Below are 15,298 nucleotides of genomic sequence, written 5' to 3'. Positions count from 1 at the left end.
ATTTTTTTTATGAGGTCTTGGCTGATTTCTTTTCCTTTTCCTATGATGTCAAGCAAAGAGGCTCTGAGTTTGAAGGTAGGCCTTGAAATACATCCACAGGTACACAGGTCAATTCGCCTATCAGAAGCTTCTAAAGCCTGGACATCATTTTCGGGAATTTTCCAAGCTGTTTAAAGGCACAGTAAATTTAGTGTATGTAAACTTCTGACCCACTGGAATAGTGATACAGTGAATTATAAGTGAAATAATGTCTGTAAACAATTGTTGGAAAAATTACTTGTGTTGTGCACAAAGAAGATGTCCTAACAGACTTGCCAAAACTATAGTTTGTGGACAAGAAATGTATGGAGTGGTTGAAAAACAAGTGTTAATGACTCCAACCTAAGTGTTTGTAAACTTCCAACTTCAACTGTACACTGGTCTTTAGTTTTAAACCATTTCTCAACCATGTAGCCACACTGTCTGGTCTCTATTTAAATTGAGAATACTTCTAAAGTTGTGGCAAAATGGCTTAAGGACAACAAAGTCAAGGTATTGGAGTGGCCATCACAAAGCCCTGACCTTAATCCTATAGAAAATGTGTGGGCAGAACTGAAAAAGCGTGTGCTTGCAAGGAGGCCTACAAACCTGACTCGGTTACACCAGCTCTGTCAGGAGGAATGGGCCAATAGTCACCCAACTTATTATGGGAGGTTTGTGGAAGGCTACCCGAAACGTTTGACCCAAGGTAAACAATTAAATGGCAATACTACCAAATACTAATTGAGTGTATGTAAACTTCTGACCCAATGGGAATGTGATGAAAGAAATTAAAACTGAAATAAATCATTCTCTCTACTATTAGTCTGACATTTCACATTCTTAAAATAAAGTGGTGATCCTAACTGACCTAAGACAGGGATTTTTTACTAGGACTAAATGTCAGAAATTGTGAAAAACTGAGTTTAAATGTAATTGGCTAAGGTGTATGTAAACTTCCGACTTCAACTGTATGTGCAGCGTGAGCTGAATACATTACGAAATGGTTTAAAGACTACTATAACAGAAATTGGTAAGACCCTTTGAAACTCTCTCTCTCGAAGACCACACAGGAACATTCAGTCTGCAGCTGTTTATACAATGTTAGCCTAGGAAACTCAACTGAAGATGAGAGACAAAGAACAAATTCCTCTCACCACTATAGGTGACAAGGCCCGCTGAACACCGATTAGTACACCTCTGGAACATACGTTCTAACAGACACTCCGAGACCAAGAAGGTACGACTTCAAAGGACATGGTGACCTGTGGTTTGACAACCAGAGACTTTCTGTCGACTGGCTCCCCAGAAAATTGACCGGAAGATTTCAACAGAGAGAGACGACATAGACATACAAGCTTAAATATTGGTTTTATCAGACCAGAGAACCTTGAGTCCTTTAGGAACAAGGGAACCCAAGAGCAGACTCAGGCGAGGAGACTGGGATGAAGTAACCAAGGTATTTATTGAAACAGGGGGAAGATGGAGTGCAGGCCAGGGGAAGCTTGGGCGGGTTGCAAGAAACCAGGTGTGGAGGCTGAGGCTGGAGCGAGAGAGGGGCTGGGACAAGGTAAGCAGGTCTGGAGGGGAATCCAAGGGAGTAGTAGAGTGGGGAATCCAGGACAGAGTAGCAGGATGACGAGACGTGGGACTGGAGACAGGGACCAGAGTCAGAGAGGGTGAAACTGTATCAAAGAGGAAAACAGGCACAATAGGTATAACAGGATCTAAACAGTAACAAACGGCTAGAACCGAAGACTGACTGAGCAGAGATTACAATCTGGCAGCATGGATGTGGCAGGGATGATTATTTGTAGAGGACTTGATTATGGAACAGGTTGCAGCTGATGAGGATCTCCAGAACATCTGTTTTCGCCCACACAATGACAAACACACACAGAGAGAGAGAGAGAGAGAGAGAGAGAAAGGGAGAGGGAAAGGGAGAGGGAGAGAGAGGGCGAGAGAGAGAGGGCGCGAGAGAGAGAGAGAGAGAAAGAGAGAGAGAGAGGGCGAGAGAGAGGGAAAGGGAGCTGGAGAGAGAGAGAGAGAAAGGGAGAGGGAGAGAGTACTATGGAAGTGGCAGCAGGTCAAGGAGACACAGGATGAGCAGTAGAGGGCATGGCAGGAGCAGATGTAACACAATCAAGTTGTAGAAATATCTCAGGGATGATCAATGGAAACAGGATGACCCTGAGCTCAATTTCAAGTCTCATAGCAAAGGGTCTGAATATTTATGTAAATAAGGTATTTCTGGTTGTTGTATTTTTATACATTTCAAACACTTCTAAAGACCTGTTTCAGATTTGTCATTATGGGGTAGTGTGTTTAGATTGATGAGGAAAACAATTAATTTAATCAATTTTAGAACAAGGCTGTAACGTAACAAAACGTGGGAGAAGTCAAGGGGTCTATAAACTTCAGAATGCACTGTGTGTGTGTGTGTGGGGGGGGTTTGCCAGGACAGGGAGCCAGGGAAGCGAGGCGGGTCGAAGCTCCGTACGCATCATCAGTATCTTCAGACAAGACTCTGTCCAGCCTCTGTACTGTGTGTTCTACTGTGGGACTCACTGGGCTAATGGAATGAAGGCTGAAGTCCAGATGCACTCTGATCACTTTGGTACGTGCTATTTGGTTTTAGCCCTGCACTGACACACCTGAATCAACACCCGAATCAAAGAAATAAGGGGCTTGGTGATTTGCTGATTGGTTTGTTGACTTGTTGATTTAGTTTACACTATACAGTAAATATATGTGTCCCTGTTCTATATTGGGATAAAGGTTTCCGCTTCGTGACGACCGACATCCTTTGTCCGAATCATCCCAACTGCGACCCGTCACACGTGACCCTCGCCATACAAGCTGACGCCGAGCTCGCTCAGAACCAAACCTTCCTCCGCATCCAGAACCTTGTGAAAAAGGAGGAAGATGAGTTTCAGTCCAACTTCACTGTCTGTTGGTCCAATTTATTTGGTGATTATAACAACGTGCTTCAGGTCACCCAGACTCTGGAGATGTACAAGTGAGTATTGATTGATCGGCAGGTAGCCTAGTGGTTAGTGCGTTGGGTCACAAACAGAAAGGTTGCTAGATCAAATCCCTGAGCTGCCAAGGATAAAACTGTCATTCTGCACCTGAACAAGGCAGTTAACCCACTGTTCCTAGGCCGTCACTGTAAGTAAGAATTTGTTCTTAACTTTATTTATTTAACCTTTTTTTAACCAGGTAGGCTAGTTGAGAACAAGTTCTCATTTACAACTGCGACCTGGCCACGATAAAGCAAAGCAGTTCGACACATGGAATAAACAAGCATACAGTCAATAATACAGTAGATAAAGTCTATATACAGTGTGTGCAAATGAGGTAGGATAAGGGAGGTAAGGCAATAAATAGGCCATGGTGGTGAGGTAATTACAATATAGCAATTAAGCACTGGAATGGTAGATGTGCAGAAGATGAATGCGCAAATAGAAATACTGGGGTGCAAAGGAGCAAGATAAATAAATAAATACAGTATGGGGATGAGGTAGTTGGATGGGTTATTTACAGATGGGCTATGTACAGGTGCAGTGATCTGTGAGCTGCTCTGACAGCTGGTGCTTAAAGCTAGTGAGGGAGATATGAGTCTCCAGCTTCAGTGATTTTTGCAGTTTGTTCCAGTCATTGGCAGCAGAGAACTGGAAGGAAAGGCGGCCAAAGTAAGAATTGGCTTTGGGGGTGAAAAGTGAGATATACCTGCTGGAGTGCGTGCTAAGGGTGGGTGCTGCTATGGTGACCAGTGAGCTGAGATAAGGTGGGGTTTTACCTAGCAGAGACTTGTAGATGACCTGGAGCCAGTGGGTTTGGCGACGAGTATGAAGCGAGGGCTAGCCAACGAGAGCGTACAGGTCTCAGTGGTGGGTAGTATATGGGGTTTTGGTGACAGAAAGGATGGCACTGTGATAGACTACATCCAGTTTGCTGAGTAGAGTGTTGGAGGCTATTTTATAAATTACATCGCCGAAGTCGAGGATCTTGTTGTTAATCCCACCACAGTGTCTGATTTCAAATAGTCTTTACAGCGAAAGCACCACAAACGATTATGTTAGGTCACCACCAAGCCACAGAAAAATACAGCCATTTTTCCAGCCAAAGAGGAGTCACAAAAAGCACAAATAGAATTAATCACTAACCTTTGATGATCTTCCTCAGATGACACTCGTAGGACTTCATGTTACACAATACATATATGTTTTGTTCGCTAAAGTGCATATTTATATCAAAAAATCTCATTTTACATTGGCGCGTTACATTCAGTAGTTCTAAAACATACAGAGATTTTGCATAGAGCCACATCAATTTACATAAATGTTGATGAAAATACAAGTGTTACACATGGAATTAGAGATATACTTCTCCTTAATGCAACCCCTGTGTCAGATTTTAATATTTTTTTTTAAACTTTACGGAAAAAGCAAACCATGCAATAATCTGAGTACAGCGTTCAGACAACAAAGCAGCCCAAAAGATATCCGCCATATTGGGTAGTCAACATTAGTCAGAAATAGCGTTATAAATAATCACTTACCTTTGATGATCTTCATCAGAATGCACTCCCAGGATTCCCAGTTCCACCATAAATGTTTGATTTGTTCGATAATGTCCATCATTTATGTCCAAATTGCTTCTTTTGTTGGGGCGTTTAGTACACAAATCCAAACACTCGTTCAGGTCCAGCCGAACATCGGACGAAAAGTTCAAAAAGTTATATTACAGGTCGTAGAAACATTTCAAACGAAGTATAGAATCAATCTTTAGGATGTTTTTATCATAAATCTTCAATAACGTTCCATCCGGAGAATACCTATGTCTGTAGAAAAGCAATGGAACGGAGCTACCTCTCATGTGAAATGCGCATGACCAGCCCGCGGCTTTCTGCCAGACACCTGACTCATTCCCCTCTCATTCAGTCCCACTTCACAGTAGAAGCCTCATTCAAATTTCTAAAGACGGTTGACATCTAGTGGAAGCCTTAGGAAGTGCAACATAACCAATATCCCACTGTATCTCCAATAGGGGCTGAGCTAAAAAACTACAAGCCTCAGATTTCCCACTTCCTGTTTGGATTTTTTCTCAGGGTTTCGCCTGCCATATGAGTTCTGTTATACTCACAGACATCATTCAAACAAGTTTTAGAAACTTCCGAGTGTTTTCTATCCAATACTACTAATAATATGCATATACTAGCATCTGAGACAGAGTAGCAGGCAGTTTACTCTGGGCACCTTATTCAGCCAAGCTACTCAATACTGCCCCACGTCACCAAAAAGTTTTAACAAGGTGTCCAAAGAAGGGCCAGATGTATACAGAATGGTGTCGTCAGCGTAGAGGTGGATCAGAGAATCACCAGCAGCAAGAGTGACATCATTGATGTATACAGAGAAGAGTCGGCCAGAGAATTTAACCCTGTGGCACCCCCATAGAGACTGCCAGAGGTCCGGACAACAGGCCCTCTGGTTTGACACACTGAACTCTATCAGAGAAGTAGTTGGTGAACCAGGTGAGGCAATTGATAAACCAAGGCTGTTGAGTCTGCCAATAAGAATGTTGTTATTGACAGAGTCGAAAGCCTTGGCCAGGTCGATGAATACATCTGCATAGTAATGTCTCTTATCGATGGCGGTTATGATATCGTTTAGGACCTTGAGCATGGCTGAGGTGCACCCATGACCAGCTCTGAAACCAGATTGCATAGCGGAGAAGGTATGGTGGGATTCGAAATGGTCAGTAATCTGTTTGTTAACTTGGCTTTCGAAGACCTTAGAAAGGCAGGGTAGGATAGATATAGGTCTGTAGCAGTTTGGGTCTAGAGTGTCTCCCCCGCAGCAACTTACGAAAGAGAGGTTGAACAGCGATACGAAAGAGAGGTTGAACAACGATACGAAAGAGAGGTTGAACAGGCTAGTAATAGGGGTTGCAACAATTTCAGCAGATCATTTTAGAAAGGTCCAGATTGTCTAGCCCGGCTGATTTGTAGGTGTCCAGATTTTGCAGCTCTTTCAGAACATCAGCTATCTGGATTTGTTTGAAGGAGAAATGGGGGAGGCTTGGGCGAGTTGCTGTGGGGGGTGCAGGGCTGTTGACCGGGATAGGGGTAACAGGTGGAAAGCATAGCTAGCCGTAGAAAAATGCTTATTGAAATTCTTAATTATAGTGGATTTATCAGTGGTGACAGTGTTTCCTAGACTCAGTGCAGTGGGCAGCTGGGAGGAGGTGCTCATATACTCCATGGACTTTACAGTGTCCCAAAACTTTGAGCTACAGGATGCAAATTTCTTTTGAAAAAGCTAGCCTTAGCTTTCCTAACTGCCTGTGTTTATTGGTTCTTAACTTTCCTGAAAGTTGCATATCACAGGGGCAGTCAGGTCTGGAGAAAACCAGGGGCTATATCTGTTCCTGGTTCTACATTTTTTGATTGGGGCATACTTATTTAATATGGTGAGGAAAGCACTTCTAAAGAATAACCAGGCATCCTCTACTGACGGGATGAGGTCAATATCCTTCCAGGATACCCGGGCCAGGTCTATTAGAAAGCCCTGCTCGGCCTCCCGGGTGGCGCAGTGGTTAAGGGCGCTGTACTGCAGCGCCAGCTGTGCCATCAGAGTCCCTGGGTTCGTGCCCAGGCTTTGTCGTAACCGGCCGCGCCCGGGAGGTCCGTGGGGCGAAGCACAATTGGCCTAGCGTCGCCCGGGTTAGTGAGGGCTTGGTCGGTAGGGGTGTCCTTGTCTCATCGCGCACCAGTGACTCCTGTGGCGGGCTGGGCGCAGTGTGCGCTAGCCAAGGTGGCCAGGTGCACGGTGTTTCCTCCGGCGCATTGGTGCGGCTGGCTTCCGGGTTGGATGCGCACTGTGTTAAGAAGCAGTGCGAATTGGTTGGGTTGTGTATCGGAGGACGCATGACTTTCAACCTTCGTCTCTCCCGAGCCCGTACGGGAGTTGTAGCGATGAGACAAGATAGTAGCTACTACAACAATTGGATACCACGAAATTGGGGAGCAAAAGGGGTAAAAAAAAGAAAGCCCTGCTCGATGAAGTGTTTAGAGAGCATTTTACAGTGGTGGTCGTTTGACCACAGACCCATTATGGATGCAGGCAATGAGGCAGTGATCGCTGAGATCTTGTATTTGGAGGGCAAGTTGGTTAGGATGATATCTATGAGGGTGCCCGTGTTTACGGATTTGGGGTTTTACCTGGCGAGTTCATTGATAATTTGTGTGAGATTGAGGGCATCAAGCTTAGATTGTAGGATGGCCGGGTGTTAAGCATGTCCCAGTTTAGGTCACCTAGCAGCACAAGCTCTGAAGATAGATGGGGGGCAATCAATTCACATATGGTGTCCAGGGCACAGCTGGGGGCAGAGGGTGGTCTATAGCAAGCGGCAACAGTGAGAGATTTGTTTCTGGAAAGGTGGATTTTTAAAAGTAGAAGCTCGAATTGTTTGGGTACAGACCTGGATAGTAAGACAGAACTTTGCAGGCTAACACCGCCCCCTTTGGCAGTTCGATCTTGTCAGAAAATGTTATAGTTAGAGATGGAAATTTCTGGGGTTTTGCTGGTCTTCCTAAGCCAGGATTCAGACATGGCTAGGACATCAGGGTTGGCAGAGTGTGCTAAAGCAGTGAATAAAACAAACTTAGGGAGGAGGCTTCTAATGTTAACATGCATGAAACCAAGGCTTTTACGGTTACAGAAGTCAACAAATAAAATAACCTGGGGAGTAGGAGTGGAGCTAGGCACTGCAGGGCCTGGAATAACCTCTACATCACCAGAGGAACAGAGGAGGAGTAGAATAAGGGTATGGCTAAAGGCTATCAGAACTGGTCGTCTAGTACATTCGGAACAGAGAGTAAAAGGAGCAGGGTTCTGGGTGCGATAGAATATAATAGATTATGTACAGACAAAGGTATGGTAGGATGTGAGTACATTGGAGGTAACCTAGGCATTGAGTAATGATGAGAGAGATATTGTCTCTAGAGACATTTAAACCAGGTGATGTCACCGCATATGTGGGAGATGGAACTAAATGGTTGGTTAAGGCATATTGAGCAGGGCTAGAGGCTCTACAGTGAAATAAGTCAATAATCACTAACCAGGACAGTAGTGGACAAGGCATACTGATATTAGGGAGGGGCATGCGTAGCCAAGTGATCATAGGGGTCCAGTGAGTGGTTTGGCTTGCTGGAGACACAGACAGCTAGCAGGCCGGGGATAGCAAGCTAGCAGAAGGGCCTTAGAGGGACGTCGCGATGGAGGAAAGTCTGTTTTAGCCTCTGCGTGCGGTGATATCAATAGACCAGTCGTGATGGATTAGTAGGGTTCCGAGTAGCAGAGGGGTCCAAGTCCAATTGGAAAAATAGGTATAGTGGCCCAAGAAATTGGCCGATGGATCTATTCAGCTAACAGTCCAATATGCTCTAGACAGCTAGCGGGCCACGGCTAGCAGGCTAGGAGATTGGCATTCAGGGGACGTCACGACGGAGGGGCCTGTTGGAAAAAAAACCTTGGGCAGATTACGTCGGAAGTCCAGTCGTGATGGATAAGCAGGGCTTTGTTGAGTAAAAGGGGCCCAGGCCTATTAGCTAACAATCCGGTATGCTCTAAACAGCTAGTGGGCCGCGTCTAGCAGATGGACATTCAGGGGACGTCGCGACGTAGGAGCAGATTACGTCGGTAGTCCAGTCGTGAAGGATCGACGAGGTTCCGTGCCCCGTACCGGCAGTAGAAGGGGTCCGGGTATTGTAGCCCAGGAGTGGCTGATGGGCCTCTTTAGCTAGCCGTGAGATGGGCCTAGCATGGGCTAGCTCCAGGCTAATTGGTGCTCGCTTCGGGACAGAGATGTTAGCCAGGAGTAGTCACTCGGATTGCAGCTAGCTAGCTGCGATGATCCCTGTGAAAAGCTCCAGAGCTTGCGGTAGGAATTTGGGGATATGGAGAGAAAATAGGGCTGGTATGCTCTGGTTTGAATCGCGTTGTACAAACTGGCGAGAGCTTTCCGAGCTAAAGGTTAGCTGATGACCACTAGCAGTGGTTAGCTGGCTAGCTTCTGTTGGGGGATTCCGGTTCCGAGGTAAATAAAAATACTTTAGAAAAAAACAGAACCACACCACATTGGGTGAGGCGGGTTGCAGGACAGAATTTTGAAGTTGAGGTTTAGAAAAATATAAAAAGAATATGCGAAGAAAAATATATAAAAAGATAAATACATGGGACACGACAAGATGAAGGACAACGACGTCCGACTGCTACTCATCTCGGATGATGTAGCCTAGTTAAAATAAGGTACAATTAAATAGATTGGTTAATTGATTGATCGCTATATTGCATGTTGTGGTGTATAACACCAGCTATGGACCAGACCTGGAGAGACTGCTACAGAGTTACACACAAGAGGGCTTTGTGGAGGTAGGAATTAATTGATTGGATGGATGGATATATGGATAGATAGATAGCAGTGGAGGCTGCTGAGGAGAGAACGGCTCATAATAATGGCCGGAACGGAGCAAATGGAATGGTATCAAACACCTGTAAGCCATGTGTTTGATGTATTTGATACCGTTCCAGTCATTACCACGAGCCCGTTATCCCCAATTAACTGACTGATTGATTGAATGCAGGTGGTACCCTGGCCTATCGACCAACACATGAACCCGTCCCGTGGGTGGCAGCCCAGTGAACATGGAGGGGACATCCACTACTATGGCCAGTTGACCACTCTAAATGACTGTGTCTACAGACACATGTATCAGTCACGCTATGTACCGCTGAACGACATCGATGAGATTATAGCTCCATACCAGCATCAAACCCTGCCCCAGATGATGGATGTACTTCAGAGGCAAAACCCAAAGGTAGGGGGAGGACTCAGGGAAGTACTGTGTATGTGTGTAGATCATTACTTGTGTAGTATGCATATGTTAGGCTGTGTTTACACAGGCATCCCAATTCAGATTTTTTTTGCCAATTATTTGGAATTGTTGACACACATCTGATATTTTCCCCAATGTGTAAACAGCAGTTACGGATCTTTGGTATTTTATTTTTATTTTTTTATTTTTTAACCAATCATATCCGATCTTCTCACATCAAAATTTAATTTGATTTGATCAGATATTTTTTAGAACTGAAAAGACCAATTATTAAAAAAAGATCCGAATTGGGCTAACTGTGTAAACGCAGCCATGGAATCTTATCTTTTGAGTTCTGATACCACAATCATATGTGGTTCTCATCCTCAGTCTGGACGCTCAGATCAGAATTGTTGTGCTTTGAAGTGTTTGTTTTTACACATGACCTGCCATTACCAAGATAACCACTCCAACATTTAAAGGAACAGTCAGGAAATTAATGAGCAAAGCGTTTGCGTGCTATTTCATATGCTACATCAGTGTGAATGTGCAAGTCTGACATGAGTCAAAATACAATAGTGTGGACAGTGAGAAAAATAGATCAGATATGAAGAAAAAAATCTGAATGAATTCTCTCTTTTGCCTTCTCTCACCCCAACCTCCATCTCCCCAGGCTGAAGTGTTCCTCATAGAGAACCACATCTTCCCTAAGTCCCAGTTTGAGCCCAGTGGAAGTTTTGAACGACCCACCTGGAGGGACGTTCCAGGGATCAACATCATGGAGCACATCTACAGAGAGGAGCCAGACTATCGCATCTACCACCCCTCCAAGATGATAGTACGGCCCAGGTTAGAATCTGCCACCCCACCCAGATGATAGTATGGCCCAGGTTAGAATCTACAACCCCTACAAGATGATAGTACGGCACAGGTTAGAATCTACAACCCCTACAAGATGATAGTACGGCCCATGTTAGAATCTACAACCCCTACAAGATGATAGTACGGCCCAGGTTAGAATCTGCCACCCCTCCCAGATGATAGTACGGCCCATGTTAGAATCTTCTGTGTCTCTGACCCCAGGGCAGTGGAGCAGGCGTCGGTCCACTCTGTCTAACAACCCTTCTGTGTCTCTGATCCCAGGACAGTGGAGCAGACGTTGGTCCACTCTGTCTAACAACCCTTCTGTGTCTCTGACCCCAGGGCAGTGGAGCAGACGTCGGTCCACTCTGTCTAACAACCCTTCTGTGTCTCTGACCCCAGGGCAGTGGAACAGACGTCAGCCCACTCTGTCTAACAACCCTTCTGTGTCTCTGACCCCAGGACAGTGGAGCAGACGTCAGTCCACTCTGTCTAACAACCCTTCTGTGTCTCTGCGAGACACCCACTCACTTCCATTTTTTTTCTGGTTCATATACAATCAACAATGAACTCAGCAGACAAGACCCAGCTGTTATCGCATTGGTGCCTATGGGAACAGATGGCCCCGATTTCTGGGGACAGTCCCCAATTCTGGTGGCCTTTCCCTGGCTAGAGCTGTCCCAGAAAATGTCCCTGATTAGCCCTCAGAAAGAAAAAAATAAACTCTGAAGTTAAATTGAGGCTGATATTTCAGAAAGCAAAAGCTGTATCCAATCAGATTTGCATTTAAAAATGATCTCTATCCCTGTTCCAAACTAGTTTTCTCCCTGCTTCGCTGCAGATCTTTTATGAAGACCTGCATGAACAACCATTCCCATGAAGTGCATGCAGCAGTTTAGACTACCACATTTGGGTGATACTACTATTACTAAATAACTTAAACTTGGATCATTTGTTTTGGTACAGTCCATATGTATTTTTGGTTACAGGTCCAGCAATGGCTGAAGAATTTCAATATTTACCTGGAGCTAACTCTGCAGATAGCACTGCTGGGTGATTTAAAAAGTCATTGTCAATCAATAATATAATATTACTACTAGCAAAAATGTTTATCTTTAATTTATAATCTGTAGAAACTATGAGAATAGAAAGGTTCAGAACTTCTGTGAAATATAAGAGTACAGTTGAAAAATATGGCAAGTAGAAATCCAATATGGATGGTGTTAAGAGATAAGAGACTAATAACAAACAAAAGATAACTATTGTAAAATAGATTGTCCGTAAAATGTATATAATATGTAGCAGCTGGAAGTAGAAGCCAATTAGGGGAGGGATGGTAGGGATAGTGGAAAATAATGTGTGTATCAATCAACTGAATTTACCACAGGTGGACTTTAATCAAGTTTTAGAAACATCTTAAGGATGATCATTGGAAAAAAGGATGCACCTGAGCTCAATTGAGTCTCATAGCAAAGGGTTTGAATACTTATGTAAAAAAGGTATTTCTGTTTTTTATTTGCAAAAAATGTAAAACCTGTTTTTGCTTTGTCGTTATGGGGTATTGTGTGTAGATTGATGAGGATTTTTCCATCCATTTTAGAATAAGGCTGTAATGTAACAAAATGTGGAAAAAGTCAAGGGGTCTAAATACTTTCCGTATGCACTATATATATATATATATATATATATATATATATATATACATATACATACACACACGCACACACACAGTGGGGCAAAAAAGTATTTAGTCAGCCACCAATTGTGCAAGTTCTCCCACTTAAAAAGATGAGAGGCCTGTACTTTTCATCATAGGTACACTTCAACCATGACAGACACAATGAGCTATTTGCACACTCTCAACCAGCTATACAACAACACAGGACTAGGACGATACATCCTTTAAGTAGCCCATTACTCCACCTATACAACAACACAGGACTAGGACTATACATCCTGTAAGTAGCCCATTACTCCACCTATACAACAACACAGGACTATACATCCTGTAAGTAGCCCATTACTCCACCTATACAACACAGGACTAGAACTATACATCCTGCAAGTAGCCCATTACTCCACCTATACAACAACACAGGACTAGGACTATACATCCTGTAAGTAGCCCATTACTCCACCTATACAACACAGGACTAGGACTATACATCCTGTAAGTAGCCCATTACTCCACCTATACAACAACACAGGACTAGGACTATACATCCTGTAATAAGTAGCCCATTACTCCACCTATACAACAACACAGGACTATACATCCTGTAAGTAGCCCATTACTCCACCTATACAACAACACAGGACTAGGACTATACATCCTTTAAGTAGCCCAGTACTCCACCTATACAACAACACAGGACTAGAACTATACATCCTGCAAGTAGCCCATTACTCCACCTATACAACAACACAGGACTAGGACTATACATCCTGTAAGTAGCCCATTACTCCACCTATACAACAACACAGGACTAGAACTATACATCCTGCAAGTAGCCCATTACTCCACCTATACAACAACACAGGACTAGGACTATACATCCTTTAAGTAGCCCATTACTCCACCTATACAACAACACAGGACTACAACTATACATCCTGTAAGTAGCCCATTACTCCACCTATAAAACAACACAGGACTAGGACTATACATCCTGTAAGTAGCCCATTACTCCACCTATACAACAACACAGGACTAGAAGTATACATCCTGTAAGTAGCCCATTACTCCACCTATACAACAACACAGGACTAGGACTATACATCCTTTAAGTAGCCCATTACTCCACCTATACAACAACACAGGACTATACATCCTGTAAGTAGCCCATTACTCCACCTATACAACAACACAGGACTAGGACTATACATCCTTTAAGTAGCCCATTACTCCACCTATACAACAACACAGGACTAGAACTATACATCCTGTAAGTAGCCCATTACTCCACCTATACAACAACACAGGACTATACATCCTGTAAGTAGCCCATTACTCCACCTATACAACAACACAGGACTAGGACTATACATCCTTTAAGTAGCCCATTACTCCACCTATACAACAACACAGGACTATACATCCTGTAAGTAGCCCATTACTCCACCTATAAAACAACACAGGACTAGGACTATACATCCTTTAAGTAGGGTTCATACAGGCAAGACTAATTCAAGGACATTCGGGGACTTTTTTAATTTTCAAGAATCTCAATGTTATGCAACTGTATAATTTATTTGCTAATAGAGGAGTAGAAAAGACCCGGCGCACTACTTTTCTGGAGAGAAAAAATAGCATTGCCAGCGCTGCAGACAGCTATTTGGTCCGCTAATACAGGACTTGTAAAGGACCAGTGCACTACTTTGGGAAGAAAAAAAATATATATTTCCCTAGTCCTTCCCTACCCCCTCATCCAGGAGTCTATTTGGGATTAAGCTCCCTCAGCACCCCTACTTCCCGTGGCTATGTAGATATTAGATCCAATGTGAATCCAGGTACTTCACCAGTTTAAAGAATGAGACACCTAAATATTCCGGACATTCCTCGCCAACACCTTTGCATGCGTTGTCACAACAGCTGTTCGTCACTTGACTGTCATTTGGAAAACTGCCTTCTGGATCAGATGATGATGTGTGAAAATATCATGGCATAACTAATCAGCTGGACACCAAATGTGCATCCAACAGGTATTATGCATAAATATTGAAGAACCACGTTAATGACAGTATCGATTTAGGTTAAGTACCAAGGTAAAGGTGACTCTTTCGGGTTAGAAGCATTCGATTTTGCAATCAAATGCATCATTTTGGATTTGTGTGCACATGAAAACTGTTTTCACCCCATAAGGAGACACAAAACGTTGTGTAGTTACACTGCATTTCTGATATCTCTATATAAAAAAAAATGTCCAACAGCTAGATCCAGGATTCTTACAGGGTTCAACAAACAGCGAGTAGCAGCAGTGTACAAGAGGGGGGGGGGGGGGTCAATGTAAATTGTCCGGTGGTGATATTTATGATTTGTTCAGCAGTCTAATGACTTGGGGGGTAGAAGCTGTTGAGGAACCTTTGGTCCTAGGCTTTTATGGGCTTTCCTCTGACACTGCCTATTATATAGGTACTGGATGGCAGGAAGCTTGGCCCCAGTGATGTACTGGGCCGTTCGCACTACTCTCTGTAGCGCCTTACAGTCAGATGCCGAGCAGTTGCCATACCAGGCGGTGATGCAACCGGTCAGGATGCTCTCGGTGGTGCAGCTGTAGAACCTTTTGAGGATCTGGGGGCCCATGCCAAATCTTTCAGTCTCCTGAGAAAAAAAAGGTTTTGTCGTGCCCTCTTCATGACTGTCTTGGTATGTTTGGACCATGATAGTTTGTTGGTGATGTGGACACCAAGGAACTTGAAACTCTCGACCTGCTCCAATACAGCCCTGTCGATGTTAATAGCGGCCTGTTCGGGCCACCTTTGCCTGTAGTCCACGATCAGCTCCTTTGTCTTGCTCACGTTAAGGGAGAGGTTGTTGTC

General features: G+C 44.0%; 1 pseudogene; it reads left to right on the top strand.

Moving 5' to 3' along the window:
- The first annotated feature begins 1,653 nt into the window (after positions 1-1,653).
- On the top strand, positions 1,654-11,135 carry LOC135571705 (uncharacterized; annotated as a pseudogene).
- Positions 11,136-15,298: the final 4,163 nt, after the last annotated feature.

The sequence above is a fragment of the Oncorhynchus nerka genome, linkage group LG5 (genome assembly GCF_034236695.1).
Source record: "Oncorhynchus nerka isolate Pitt River linkage group LG5, Oner_Uvic_2.0, whole genome shotgun sequence".
NCBI lineage: Eukaryota > Metazoa > Chordata > Actinopteri > Salmoniformes > Salmonidae > Oncorhynchus > Oncorhynchus nerka.
The sequence above is the reverse complement of the archived record's forward strand: the minus strand, read 5'-3'. Positions and strand labels throughout refer to the sequence as shown.